The sequence below is a fragment of the Cetorhinus maximus genome, chromosome 20 (genome assembly GCF_964194155.1).
Source record: "Cetorhinus maximus chromosome 20, sCetMax3.hap1.1, whole genome shotgun sequence".
In the NCBI taxonomy this organism is placed as follows: domain Eukaryota; kingdom Metazoa; phylum Chordata; class Chondrichthyes; order Lamniformes; family Cetorhinidae; genus Cetorhinus; species Cetorhinus maximus.
The window spans coordinates 15,477,446-15,492,912 of NC_135898.1; the positions used below are offsets into that span (position 1 = coordinate 15,477,446).

At 43.2% G+C, this 15,467-nt stretch overlaps 1 protein-coding gene across 1 annotated transcript in view; it reads left to right on the top strand.

The window, feature by feature from the left end:
* Positions 1 to 240: 240 nt before the first annotated feature.
* The window catches only part of LOC144694890 (pleckstrin homology domain-containing family A member 2-like), a 103,968-nt gene continuing 88,741 nt past the window's right edge, over positions 241 to 15,467 (top strand). Inside the window, exon 1 of the mRNA XM_078565621.1 lies at positions 241 to 665. The gene's annotated coding sequence lies outside the window, so the exon portion shown is untranslated. The remainder of the gene's footprint in view (positions 666 to 15,467) is intronic.

A 15,467-nucleotide genomic window follows, 5' to 3' on the forward strand; every position in this document is an offset into this window, starting at 1 on the left:
TAGTCCGGAATGTCTCGGTTAATCATTGTGTCTTAGGAAATTTACTAAAAACTTCTGGGGAAAGAAGAAATATCGCTGGCCGCAGCTTTTTGCAAAAGTTTTGTAAAGGCTCTCAAAAATGGGGAAGTCAGAAAAAAAAGTCTTTATCTTTAACTAAGCCGCACCCACCAGTTAAGTCCAACCCCTTTAAACTCTACTACTTATTTGCATTCAATGACGCTCCTCTCTGTTGACCCTAAGTTGCATAGAAACTAGGTAGAACTCTTTTGAGACGCTTTCTTCCCCCTTCGTCTTTTAACATCTGCAGCTCAAATAATCTGATCACTGGCCTCACTTTTCAGAGAAAAAAAAAACAGCGCTGATCTTACAGTTACCAGTTTCCATTTATAGTTAACGTTTACATCCGGGCTGGGTTGGTTGGTTAGTTTTGGTGACTGTTGTCTTCATGTAAGTTTCACCCGGAAAAAGCGAAAGAGAGAGAGAGAGAGAGAGAAATATATATTTTAATCTCCAATTTAACCCCCCCCCCGCACCCCACCCCTTGCAAAAAGGGTAGAATTTTTTTTTTGCAAAAAAGAGTTTCAGCTCCACATTCTGATCAGACACGCTCAGTGTTGCCGGGCTGCTGAGAGGCTGCATGCAACAGATTCCCGTTTCTCATCTGGGTAAGTTCATGATTAACGATCCTTTTACTCCTGTGCAGTGTGTGAACATTTGTATTTTTCAAGGCGCTGCGCCCAGGTTCCTCCGATCGTATTTAAGCCGAAGCCAGTAGAGAGGAGACGGTTTAGGTTGCAAGATCAGGGGGTCATTTTCATTGCAAACATTGCAAAGAACTTACGTTTTACTGGGTGCTGCCCTTGCTGCACCATTTAATCGACCCCATTTTTACTCTATAATTAAGCATTGAAATCTCAGTGCAGAAACCCTTTTACCAGTTGACCAGTTGTTAACATTGCAACTTAACGCAAGAGATTCCATACGAGAGTTGTGAAGATCAAGCAATGCCTGCTGGTGGGTGGGTTAACAAAAACTCATGGGTTGCGACTTTAGAGGCTTGTGACACTAGTCTTTTTGACAGTGTGGTAACGTGACAAGCATGCAGCGCTGCAAAGCTCCAAATTTGTGACAGGGACCAGTTTTTTTTTGCATAAATGTAGAAAATATTTCTGCACTGTCAAGTCCTGTCAAGAGACTCGGGGGTGGGGGGGTGGAGGATAAGGTGGGGTCCAGGGGCAACAGAGCATTAAAATGTCATTTTTTAAAAATTACATAAAATAATGAAGAAGGTCAATGGGATGCTGGCCTTTATAGCTAGATGGCTAGAACACAAGTAGGGCAGAAGTCATCCTTGCACTATATAAAGCCCTGGTTAGACCACACCTAGAGAGGGTTGTCGACAGTTCTGGGCACCACACCTTCGGAAGGCTATATTGGTTTCGGAGGGAGTGCAGCATAAGTTTAACAGAATGATACCTGATTGAAGTACAGTGAGAGATTATACAGACTATGATTGTATCCCCAGAAATTTAGCAGGTTCAAGGAGGGTGATTAGATGAAAATTTTCAAAGTATTAAGAGGACTGGCTGGATTAGATGGAGAGAAAATATTTTTACTGATTGGGAAGTTGCGGATGAGGGGCACATAATCTAAAAAATAAAGCCAGACCTTTCAGGAGTGAAATTAGGGAACACAGATGGTAGTAGAAGTTTGGAACTCTCTTCCACAAACAGCAATTGGTGACAGGGTCAATTATTAATTTGAAATCTGAGATTGAAAGATTTTTGGTAACCACAGAGTCCAAGGGATATGAGATAAAGTGATATACGGAGTTAGATTGCAGATTATTAATGATATCATTGAATGTTTGAACAGGTTCAAGGGCTAGATGGCCTCTTCCTGTTCCTAGTTTTTGACTGTGCTTCAACTGTAATCTGGGGAACTGCTAGTAATACCCCACCCACAGCAACGGGTGTGTGACACCACATAACTTTCATGCAAGCCATGAGGCAATTATATCACCCAGATGATGCACTGCCTCCTGTTAAATCAACGCAAATTCCACAAATTATATAAGTCAGTGGTTATTTTGGTTGTACTGTTGAGATCGATGTGGTATTTCTTTATGTGAAAGAACCTTATTTTGTCTGATTTTGTGATTTTAAATTAGGTTGTGACAACTGGCAGCTGTGGGTGTTGCTGACAAGGTGCCGTTCTTTGTGAACCTAAGCTTGGGGTAATGATCCCGCTCTCTGAAGCACTGCAGTCCTTGAGGTGCTCGTGCTGCCATGACAAACTTAGGGAGAAACACTGGCAGAAAGTTAAAATGAAGAGGGATTAAAATGGAGAGGGAAAGATTGGGAGGAGTTGGTTGTCCCTTTTCACAACCTTCCTGATCACCTATTAAGGGCTGGCCGTGGTGGAGACTTAGGAGCTGGCCACCTACCCACTTAGTAACTGTGAAGACTTAAGGAAAGATAAAAAGAATGCAAGAGAAAGGTGAACATTTTCACTGACGATCGATCAAAGTTAGTAATGGTCATTACAGTTCAACAACAGCAATAACTTGTATTTATATAGTACCTTTAACGTAGTAAAATGTCTCAAGATGCATTGTCAAAGAAAAGTTGACGCTGATCCACATAAGGAGATATTAGGACAGACGAACAAAAATTTGGTCAAAGAGACAGGTTTTAAGGAGCGTCTTAAAAGGAGATAGAGAGGTCAGAGTCAGAGTGGTTTATGGTGGAAATTACGGAGCTTAGAACCCAGGCAGTAGAAGATGCATCTGTCCATGGTGCAGCTGTGAAAATCGAGTATGTTCAGGAGCTCAGAAGTGGAGGAGCACCGAGATCTTGGAGTTTGAGTGGCTGGAGGAAATTACGGAGGTAGGGAGGGAGTGAGGCCATGGAGGGATTTGAAAACAAGGTTGAGAGTTTTAAAGTCAAGGTGTTGCTTGACCAGGAACCAGTCTAAGTCACGAAGCACAGGGGTGATGAACGAATGGAACTTGGTACAAGTGAGAACACGGGCAGCAGAGTTTTAAATGACCTTTATGAAGGCTGCTTGAACCTATTTACAATGCTTTCAGGTTACAAAGTATAATGCACTCTTCACAAGCAAGAATGCAATGGAAATTTAACAGAATATTAAAAATGGGGCCAAATTCATACTTGCAGTGGTTGAACAGCATATTACTGGATGTATATTTACACTCTTTTATTATGACCACGTCATTATACTCTTCACAACAAAAACAGAATTACCTGGAAAAACTCAGCAGGTCATTATACTCTTGACTTGTTGTGCAGGACATACAGACCATATACGAGTGTCAGTGTGAAAAGGTACTAATCAAAAATAAAACGCTGATCAAGATTAAAGCTATGCCCAGTGACACAGTCGTTGAATACACTCAGACACATGGGTGTGTGTGTGTAATGGGTGAGGTCTCTAGCTACATAGATTTCTTAGATCATTAACAGCATCACTGAATCCATTAGTTACTGCACAGTTACCTTTATATTTCTGCTTCGCGGCAGCTCAAGGAGGAAAAATAGCAAGACTTCAAATAATTCAAGGTACCTGCTTTCGAGTGATCCCAATACATATCCCTCACAGAAACAACACAAGCAGATATGTGTGTAAAGTGCACATTTTGAAATGTGTAGAAATTTCTTGGCATGGATTTTCTCCTAGAGGGTCGTGAGCCTTTGCAGCTCTTTTCCTCAAAAGGCAGTAAAAACAGAGTCTTTGAGTATTTTTAAGGCAGAACTAGATAGATTCTTGATAAGCAAGGGGTTGAAAGTTTATCGGGGTGAGGTAGGAATGTGGCGTTGAGGTTAAATTCAGATCAGCCATGATATTGAATGGCGAAGCAGGCTCAAGGGCCAAGTGGCCTACTCCAGCTCCTAATTCATATGTTCGTATGTAAGACATCTTGCATTTGTATCTCCTGCAGCTGTCCTAAATTGCTTCACAGCAATAACTTTGGACATTATGCCTGAAAACGCAGCAACCAACATTGCGGACAGCAAGGTCCCACAGGTAGCAATGCAATAAATCACCTGTTAATCTAGTTTTGATGTTTTGCTTCAGGGACATATATTTGGCAAGGATAGGATAAGAACTCTCTTCTTGGCACAAATAGTGCCTTGGGATAACCTGACAGACAGTTCTACAAGGTGGAACTGCTAATAATGCAATACTCCCTCAGCGCTCCACTGAAGTGAAGATTTTAGAGCCTTCTTATGCCCAACTGATAGAGGTGAACCAGTTTGATCAGTTGCTTCTATACAATCTCACAATACATTGCTGTCAGAAAGGGTGAAGCCAGTGTTGTCAGTCTGGCAACCACAAGCTCCTTTTTATCAAGATGCCTCTGTGTGTACACAGCACTAAAGGGTGTTATTGTTCTGCAGGGCAGCTCTGTTTTGATGTACTCAAACCCATAACCTCATGCACAAAAAGATGAAACAATCTGGTGTTAAAATGGTGACTAGACAAAGCAAGGCAGTTCTTGCAGTGACGCAGTGACATGTTTGGAGCTGGGAGGGTGTGTAGGGAGAGAAGTCTATTGCCAAAAAGAAATGATTGTATCATGCAGTACTTTGAAGAGTTTCATTGTGTCGAGTAGACTGTTAAACACTGTTGCAAGCACGTGACAGAGTTCTGTTTTCAGGTCTTTTCCTTGGAGTTGAAATTCTACCTTTTTTCAAAGACTGTGATTGAAAAGCAAGCAGTGTTCTCTCTGAATATTTACAGTTATTTGACCCATTTCATTTATTTTAAATACGTTTTCCTGTTTGTTCCTCTTGCTACATTCACTGACTAGCAGTTAGGGGCAGGAATTCTGGCCGATTTTTCAACCCCATCTCTAAGCAAGAATATCTAATCCCTCCTTGGGGTCAAAAATAGAGTGGGGAATAAAGCTCGCACCATCCTTGTAAGTGTGACTCAGTGATTTTCTGGAGAAATGTGCTGAGTCAGTGTGGGAAGGCATTTAAAATAAGCAAAATGCTGCCTGAAAAATGCAACAAGCTGTGGGATCAGCAGTGTTTATGCCATCAATTTTGAAATTACCAAGTGAAATGTGGCTGCATTTAGAACCAAGAGCTTTAAGATTGTAAAGAATAATGATCTAATCAGCTGTGGTGGTTAGATTGATTAGAAAGAAACCGATACCATGGTTGAATGATTTTAGTGAATTTCTTGCCTTGATTCCTAGTGCTACTTTACAATGACATTTCTTGTGTATTGTCTGGAGTGAAGATGAAAACCCCTTGTTGCTTCCTACTCCATTTCCTCTATCCCACATGCACTTTCCCCCTTAGTTTGGCAATTATCGCAGAGCAGCCTCACCCACCTCCCCCCCACCCCCCAATCTTACAAATACTGGCTGGTTTTGCCCCAAAAAGATTTTCCTTGGAAAAGCTCTTCCTGCTACCTTCACACAAAAAGAAAGAACTTGCATTGGTATGGTGCCCTTCAGGACCTCTGGACATCCCAGAGTACTTTACAGACAATCAAGTACTTTTTGAAGTGTAGCCACTGTTACCCTGTAGGACATTACATTACAATCTCATCTTCCCCTCCCCCTCCCATCTTCATTCTACTCTCCCGTGAAGTGAGATCAGATGAACAAAATCATGTCTCTGAAGGGAAGCTAAGATCTAAATGTCACCTGAAACTCTAACTCGGGAGTCAGGTGTTTTGACAGGGCCAGTGTAAACTGCTCCATAAAGAGATGGGGATTTGAATGTGCTGACTTATCTGGGTGAACATCACGAAGTTGCAGCGCTTGCTCAAGCAAGTTTTCCTTTCGTAACTATGCCATTGTATTCTGTGGTATCCTGAAGGTTCTTGGAATAACTAACTTCTGAACTTGGCGTGGCTGTTTTGCTTTGGCAAACTGACAGATGATAACACTAAACAACTTAGTGGAATATCTTTTTATTTGCAATACTTAGAATGCTAAGTGCTTTGGCCAAGGGTTGTGCTTATATATGATTTAAAAATAAGTTTTTAAAAACATGCCTGAAAGAACTGCATAGAGCATCTACAAATCTTAAAGACAAAGTGTGAGTCATGTGAATTGTTTGAAGTCAAAACAGTTTTTGACTGCTTTTCATTGGAATGTCATTCTACCTCCCTTTCATATTTCATGTGGTGAACATGGAGGTCCTGAGGCAATGAAAAGTATGAAACAATTTTGAAGGGCTGAATGGCCGACTCCTGTTCCTAAGTTCAGTACATCACAACGACCTGAATGTAATTCGTGCTCGTTTTCTCTTCCATACTGTTGCTAGGGCATGATTCCATAGGCCCTCTCTGGCACTTTGTCCAGGTGGTTATTATTCATCTATGGGCCTCAACAGCCTGTATTGGTAACTTTTCGACATTGGAAGCATTGCACCCAAATCTGAAGTCCATTTGCACATTTTTAGAGAATCGTGTTTTGATAGGCTTAGTTGTTAATACTAGAACAACTCATCCTTAAAGCAGAAATGTTACAGTACAACAGATCTGAGCAACAGGCCCCAGCTCAGCTGACTCTGAGGCACTGGCTCTTTACCAATCCTGCCCCTTCACTGCTGAACTGAGTTTTATCATCTCAGCTGAATGAGAGACTGTAAGCAAAGGTGCAGGAGAAGTGGGGAAAGAAGAGGGGTGTGTAGTTGGTATGCTATTGGAGCAGTAAACTTGAGGTTTGCACTAATACTAGTGAACCTATGTTAAAATCTCACCTTGGCAGTTTCAGAATCAGAATTCAGTTTAAATCTGGAAACTAAAAAAAAAACTGAATCCAGTTTGGAAATTAAAAGAAGTGGCATCAGTAAAAGTGTCGTTAAAGCTGTCGGATTGTGGTAAAACCCAACTGATTGACTAATTAGTGAAGGAAGCCTGCTGTCTATACCAATATGCAACTCCAGTTCTTCACCAAGGTGCTTGACATTTAAGTGTGCTGAAAAGAGCCAACAGCTCAGTTGCATTAAATTGCTCCCACCTTCTCTACTTGACCTCAGATGGGAAACAAATGCCAGTGATGCCCACCTCCTGAGAACCAATATTATGTAGGAGAGCCCCTTCACCCCCCCATAAAAGCAGCTTCACACAAGACACCTCACCTTCTTTAACCTGCCCCTTCAACTGAGAAAAGTCTAAGATGCAGTAAGTCCATGACATTCCAAATGTATAATTATTTTTCTACACCACAACAGTGACTGAGCTCCAGACGTATTGAACTGATTGTGCAGCACTTTGTGATGTCCTGAGAGTGTGAAGAGTGTCTGCCTTTCATGCTGTTGGACTACAGATCCCTTAGCCCCCACCCCCCCAAAATCAAGAGAAGAAAGCCCTAGTGTGAGTGTAACTGAGGCTGTAGGGATTGGGACCAAGACTGCTGAAAGCATTAGTACAGTTGCTGTAATTCCAACCACAAGTGTGCCAAAGTGCTGAAGTGGTACAAAGTGTAAAATGTGTATTCTATCAGGAACGTGTCAATAAAACCAACCAAGTGTTGCACCCCCTAGGTGTCACTGCACAATCTGTTTGTGTGAGAGAAACACTATCAGATTTTGGTGTTTCTTTCTTTTCATGGTTGTGCTATCACAGTTATTAATGTCTCCACACCCTCGGTCTGATTAGGGATCAGACAAAGAAAAATATTGGGTCTGTTTTGGTGTGAACATGATGTAGGTTTATTTGACAGCTTTGTTTCAAATTGATGAAGGGATGGGACAGTGTTAGATATCAATGGACTGTTTCCCATGTTTGAGGGGTCTAGAATGAGGAGACACAGATGGTCAATTAAATAGATTTAGGACGGAGAGTCAGAGATTTGTTTTTACAAGAGGGTTTGGGGGCTGGACTTCCACTACCAGAGTTAGTGATTGTAGCAGAGATCATGTCAACATTTAAGAAAAGGTGTTGTAGAGTAAAGGGTTAACGTCAGGAGCCTGATACTGATGTAAGAATGATGCAATGTCACGTGATTCAGTAACATATCTGGAGGGAAGCGGAAGTACAACTTCATGTAGAGATTCTGAGATGTAGATAGATCTGTGGATAAACAAGAATGTTTTTTATGAATAACAGTCTTAGGGTAACAGGCAAACCCTAAAGAAACCCCATTTGGACCCCGAACGTAAGACAAAACAGATATGGGAACTGGAATGGGCTTATGTGATTGAACTACTGCTCATGTGGAGGATCAACACCAACATTGACTGGTTGGGCCAAAGGGGCCGACTTTCTGCTTAAATAGGAACGACAAACCTGTTCTGCCATTTAGTGAGATCGTGGCATATCTGTAGCCGAACACCTTAGACCTGTTTTAGCCCATATTCCTTAATACCTTTGCTTAACAGAAATCTATCAATCTCAGTTTTAAAATTAACAATTGATCCAGTGTTAATTGTAGCTTGCGGTGGAGAGTTACGAACTTATACTACCCTTTGTGTATAAAAATGTTACCTAATTTCACCTCTGAAAGGTCTGGTTCTAGTATTTACGCTCTATCCCCTAGTTCTAGACTCTCCAACTAGCATAAATAGTTTCTCTCTATCTACCATACCTGTTCCCATAAATATCATGGAAACCTTTGATTAAATCACCCCGTAACCTTCTAAATTCCAAGGAATAGTTTGTTTAATCTCTCCTCCATAGTTTAACCCTTGGAGTACAGCTATTATTCTAATAAATCAATGCTGTGCTCTCTCTGAGGCAGTACTGTCTATCCTTCCTAAGTCTTGGTGCCCAGAACTGATTGCAATACTCCAAGTATGGTCTAACCAGAGCTTTGTATAGCTGAACCATGCTTTATAACGTGTCTGGAATTTCTCCTGAGTCATCAGGTGCTTTGGGCCTCTTGACAACGTTCAACAACAGCCACCTTGATGAGGCACCGGCTCAGTCTTTGGACTCTCAAGCATTTACAGATTATCAGATGGGATGATGTTTGAGCTAAAAACAGAAAATGCTGGAAAAAAACTCAGCAGGTCTGGCAGCATCTTTTTCAGAGTCTTACAGACTCAATATGTTAACTCTGTTTCTCTCTCCACAGATCTGCTGGGTTCTTTCCAGCATTTTTTGTTTTTATTCCAGATTTCTAGCATCCGCAGTATTTTGCTTTTATTTTATGATATTTGAGCTGGTCGTTGAATTATTCCCATGTGATGTTGGCATGATCTAAGTGACACATTACCTTTCAACCTCAAAACAGAAAACATCCTTTTTGTGGAGAGAATGTACATATACAAGACTTCAAGCCATTGTCTCCATTCGCTTGTTTCCTGGATGAGGCCATGACATTTTAAGTTTGATGAAATTGTCAGGCTGTGACCATATTTCACTTTCTCTCTCCCTCACACACACACACACACCCTCCCAGGACACACACACGTGAGGAGCAGGGTATTCAAGCAATCAGTTCTTTTATGTTCTTCTATGGCGGGTCCTTTCATGTCTGCAATGAGAGGCGTTTCACTGTGGTTATTTTTTTGGGCCTTGCTGCAGAAAGCAAGAATACTATGGCCAATGACAACTGCAGTGACATGGCACTTTAGGAAAATGACTGTACACATTCAACCCTGCTGCAGCAGAGAGTTTTTTTTTCACAGACGACATGGGAGGTGTGGAACCCACGCTGAAGTATCCTGATTTGAAAGCTGATCTTCTCCCTGCCAGCCTTTGTGGCTTTTACAAGCTGGCTTTACAGCCTTTTCATTGGGTTGCTCTGGTTTCTCTGTGGCTTATCACAAAATCCTGTTGCTGCTGCTTTCACTTATGATGAAACTGGCTGTTTCATCTGGGTTATATATGTTGGGGCAGATTTGTCAGGGAAGTTGTCTTATCACAGATCTTGTAACGGTGGTGCTTCTTTTCAACACACTTCCTGTGCAATCACGTAAATTTACATTCAGCTTATCAGTCAGCTTGATAGACTTCTGCTGATTTGCTTTTTGGGTATGGAAAGAGATTCAGTAGCAAGGAAATTCCTTGTAATTGCAAAGGTATGTTCAGTAGCTAGCTTTACCTCTTGGGTCACCTGTCCTTATATATCTGTATGTGGCTTAGCATCCAGTTTTGTTTGGTTATATTCCTGTGACATTTGACTGTTAAAGGTGCTGTATAAATGCAACTTACTGTTATGGTAGACAGGAGTTTAATTATGCCCAATTAATATCAATAACATTAGTTTGATACAGTCATTAAATTGGCATGTATTCATTGACAGTGAGCTTGTTTACACCTCTGTTCATATTCCCTCCCTTGTTGTGACCGCGTCATTTAGTAAAGAAGATACCTTGATAACTCTGGACCCAGGCCTTGTCCCAACCATTTAGCAAGGTGAAGGCAACATATGGCCCCAACACTGAAATGATTTTACTGCCAATTTCCTCTCCCTGCACCCATCTCCAGGCATGCTCCCATTGTGGGGAGGTGACCATTGGGTGACCCATGAGTCCTTGCCTCTGTGTTTCCTCAATCTGATCACCCAGTACTCTGAAACCAGACAAGAGACACAATTGCAGATGGACATCAAAGGTCTATGTCGCAGCAATCTGGGTATTCCTGGGATATTGAAACTGTTCTGAGAGCCCCATGCCTCTGAGGACTATGCTTCAGATGCCCTATGCACTCTGTGGGAGGCTTCAATGTGGACAACTATATGTCTATCACTGCACAGATCCATCTGGTGCATTCACTCCATTCTTTTAGATATGTCTTAGAGTCTATTTTGCAGGGGCTCCTGTAAATGATTACACTTGGCCAATAACCTCCTTCTTGAAGCCAGAATGCTGAGATGATAGTGCCCACTTCTAATCTGTCACCACTTGGTGCTCTTCACTTGTGATGATCTGGGATGTGTGTAACTGTGCTGGTGTTGGGAAATGATGTTGTGAGGAGTGAAGCAAGTGCAGTGAGATGTTGGTTCACTTTGGGGTCTCTGTCTGTGCTGAAATCTGTCAAACCCAGGTCTAGAGAAACAGAAGAGTCCCCTCAGACAGTCTCTGCACTGCAACATTTTTTTGTTATTCATTCATGGGATGCGGGCTTCGCTGGCTGGGCCAGCATTTATTGCCCATCCCTAGTTGCTCTTGAGAAGGTGGTGGTGAGCTGCCTTCTTGAACCGCTGCAGTCCATGTGGTGTAGGTACATCCACAGTGCTGTTGGGAAGGGAGTTCCAGGACCTCGACCCAACAACAGTGAAGGAACGGCGATATATTTCCAAGTCAGGATGGTGAGTGACTTGGAGGGGAATTTCCAGGTGATGGTGTTCCCATCTATCTGCTGCCCTTGTCCTTCTGGATGGTTGTGGGTTTGGAAGATGCTGTTTAAGGAGCCTTGGTGAATTCCTGCAGTGTATCTTGTAGATGGTACACACTGTTGCTACTGTGTATCAGTGGTGTAGGGATTGAATGTTTGTGGATGTGGTGCCAATCAAGCGGGCTGCTTTGTCCTGGACGGTGTCAAGCTTCTTGAGTGTTGTGGGAGCTACACTCATCCAGGCAAGTGGGGAGTATTCCATCACTCACGTGACTTGTGCCTTGTAGATGGTGGACAGGCTTTGGGGAGACAGGAGGTGAGTTACTCGTCGCAAGTTCCTAGCCTCTGACCTGCTCTTGTAGTCACAGTATTTATATGGTTAGCCCAGTTCAGTTTCTGGTCAATGGTAACCCCCAGAATGTTGATAGTGGGGGATTCAGTGATGGTAGTGTCATTGAATGTTAAGGGGCGATGGTTAGATTCTCTCTTGTTGGAGTTGGTTATTGCCTGGTCCTTGTGTGGCGTGAATGGTACTTGCCACTTGTCAGCCCAAGCCTGGATATTTTCCAGGTCTTGCTGCATTTGAACATTGACTGTTTCAGTATGTGAGGAGTCGTGAATAGTGCTGAACATTGTGCAATCATCAGCGAACATCCCCACTTCTGATCTTATGATGGAAGGAAGGTCATTGATGAAGCAGCTGAAGATGGTTGGGCCAAGGACACTCTGCACATGAGGATTTTGAGGTTTAGTCTTACTTTTGTATTGCTGGCTGAAAAGGTGGACAAAACCCAATGAGATCAGGATGGTACGAACCCCAGCTTGGGAAAGGTTTCACTCTCCCCCACCTTCCTTGATGGTAGCAATGATAGCCATCATTGTTCTGGCTGGCCTCACTGAGGTGAGTGTTTGTTTGTGCCTAACTTAGGTCAAGTATCATGCACTGCAAGCTGTACCAAAGCCTTAATGGAGTTCAGCCACCTTTCTCCTGTCATGTAATCTGGTTCTTTAGATTCTGCAATAGAATTTGCAATGCTATTGATGTCCAGCTTGCTGAACTGGTCTTTGTTTTGTTGTAGATCATCATCTGTGCCATGGAGGTCAGTCCTCCTGTCTCGGTATCAAACCCCCAGCCCATTGTCATTCTCACTTCTCGGTAACTTCTACAGCAGGATAGTGGAGAACATCCTCAGCCTGCTCTCCCCTGTAGAGATAGGGGCTTAAATGGCCTGCCTGAGCCATTTCAGTGCATAATTAGTTCCAATGCCTACACTGTGCAGTATGGGTATGAGACTAAACATAGCAGTATTGTGGGGTGGATGGGGGTTGACTGCAGAAATTCTCTTCAGGAATCACTGTGAACCCATAAACAGCAGCTCTGTGCTTAAAATTTGTGGTTAAACCACACACTAGCACACAAACTAATAGAGCTAAAATTAGGAAAAAAGTCTTTCAAACCTCACAAACTATGAGATTGCATTTTAAGTCAATGATCCACAGTGTTTAATGGAGTCCAACTTGAATTAAATTTGCAAAGTGGAAGTGAGTTCTAACACATGCTTGAGAGCAGCACCAATGCTCTGGATGCACTAAGGGCTGACAGTTTGCATTTGGAACTGTTTGTCTGGGTCCTACAAGTGTTATCATAGACTTAGCAACATGTTACACTGCTGAGCAAGTCCCTTCCTCTGCAACATTCATAGGCAACAGAAATAATAGCCATTTGCTTTTCTGCAAGTCAATGAAATCAAAAATACAAGTTAGAGCAAGCTGTTTAGATACAGTTGTGACAAGACATTAAGGTAGAAATTGGTATACCCCAGTTTTTAGGTTTGCATCACGGTACAGGATCTTAGGACCTAATTTCCTTGGCAGAAAGGCCCAACTCCAGGTGAACCCTGTCCCTCGGACCTGACTCCAGGTGAACCCTGTCCCTCGGACCTGACTCCAGGTGAACCCTGTCCCTCGGACCTGACTCCAGGTGAACCCTGTCCCTCGGACCTGACTCCAGGTGAATCCTGTCCCTCGGACCTGACTCCAGGTGAACCCTGTCCCTCGGACCTGACTCCAGGTGAACCCTGTCCCTCGGACCTGACTCCAGGTGAACCCTGTCCCTCGGACCTGACTCCAGGTGAACCCTGTCCCTCGGACCTGACTCCAGGTGAACCCTGTCCCTCGGACCTGACTCCAGGTGAACCCTGTCCCTCGGACCTGACTCCAGGTGAACCCTGACCCTCGGACCTGACTCCAGGTGAACCCTGACCCTCGGACCTGACTCCGTGTGAACCCTGTCCCTCGGACCTGATTGCGGGAGATCTCTGCTCTTTTTATTGATATGTTCAAGTACCATAAGTTTGGCGTTGTGTAACCGCTAAATTATGAGTTTAAGCCAAGTGTGAGGGTGTGAACTGAAACCATAAAGTGAGGGGAGAAGACTCCCTTCATTTCTATCTTGTGTCAGGTCTGGTCCTGACAGCTGCAGAGGTGCTGCAAAATATGGTGGGAGACAGTGTAAAGGCAAAGTGTGCTTCACACAGACTTGCACCTGATTTTGAAATGACAATTATAAAACACTGATACCTTCCTCCAGCTTCAGAATCCTTTTATCATACAACCACGCTTTAACTACTCCCACCATTAAACGTGTGATGATGAGAAAATAAAAGCAATTGGAATCTAAACGAGTCTATGAAATTGCGTCTAGATTTTACTCAATCTCGAAATGATGCAAATCTCAGGAAGCCAGTGCTCAAAAGGACTCAACTTGGCTGATGGTTTAGAGATATGAAGCTATAGGCTAGAGGCCCAAGGTTTGGATCCCACTGTCGCCCCGCCCACATAGGGCTAACCTACCTCTAGCTCATCTCACTTGGGAACACTGCACTTCTCAAGGCGTTATAGTCAGTTTCTACAACACCAGGTTCTTCGTCTTCAGGATCCTTCCTCTTGCCCAGGGTCGGATGTAATGCTGTTCCAGTGGTTTCTATTTTAAGCAGCAGCATTTTAGTGATGAGGTTTCATTGCTAACTATGGTATGGTCAGGTCCCAATCTTTTCTGAGGTGCCTAGCCACAAGCCTGCTTTGTCAGGAGAGTGCCCTGGATGTGTCACACTTCTTGCTGGTATCTGCATTCAGAGCCATTGTCCTCTTGCTTAGATCATCTGCCTCTTCCACTGTTTCAGACTTCATGCATTTAGAGGGGCGACGTTCTCTATCTACATAAGATGAAGCTGATGAAACCCCTATTTAGTTTAGCTCATCAGCTGAGGTGAGGTACCAGGATCTGCCCACTGGTGTGCATTACCAGTTGCTTGGAGACATAAATGAGAGCTGAGGACACTGTGGGACACCAGTGAACCTTTCCCACTTTAAAAATAAAGTGTGGGGCTGGCAATGAATCTGAAGTACCCGGTCCTGTCATAGAAATCCCCCATATACCTTAGGTTCAGGAGGGGAAAACTCAGCCAGGATTCCTGCTTCCGATGGAATCTATTGACGCTGTGTGCAGCCGAATTGGGGGATGTCTTGTTAATAAGCTGCTGCCAGTCACCGGGACAAGTTATTGGAGGGGCGCTGTTGGTGCCTTAGTTACCCCAACCAGAGTTTGCACAGAGAGAGGGGACAATGCTGGTCAAAAAGGCTGCACTTGATAAAAATATTTGGAATGTAATGAAGTCAAATGGAAAAGCAATAGACATGGAAAGTTTGCAAGTATGTTCTATAAGTGAATTGAATTGTCACACTGTGGCATCACGTGTTTGGCAGCAATGAGTTGGAAGTTTGTGAATTCTAATGAAGGCGGCTGATTAACTTTTGGCATTTATGAACAGTGGCTAGCATTGTGGTACCTTTTAGACACCCCACGTTTCAGAGTCTCCGTTTTGAAAAACAGATTTCTGATGTATACCCAGCTCCTGGTCACTGGGAGCTTTGAAAAGACAAGACTCCACAATCCAATACATCTGGCTCAAGTATTTAGGACGGAATGAGCTGAACTGATGGTGGAAAAGGAACTTTGGAAAGCTAACAAGATGGGGAGAGGTGATCTCATTTGGCATTTTTGGAGATTTATCTGCTCTCCTTTGGGGACTTGTGCTAGGCACACTGAAACCAGTTTCATTTTAGGTCTCTGTTAATTCTGGCCACAAAATCGAAGCTGCTTCTATTTCAGGCTGGATCTGTCAGATAATCTGCGC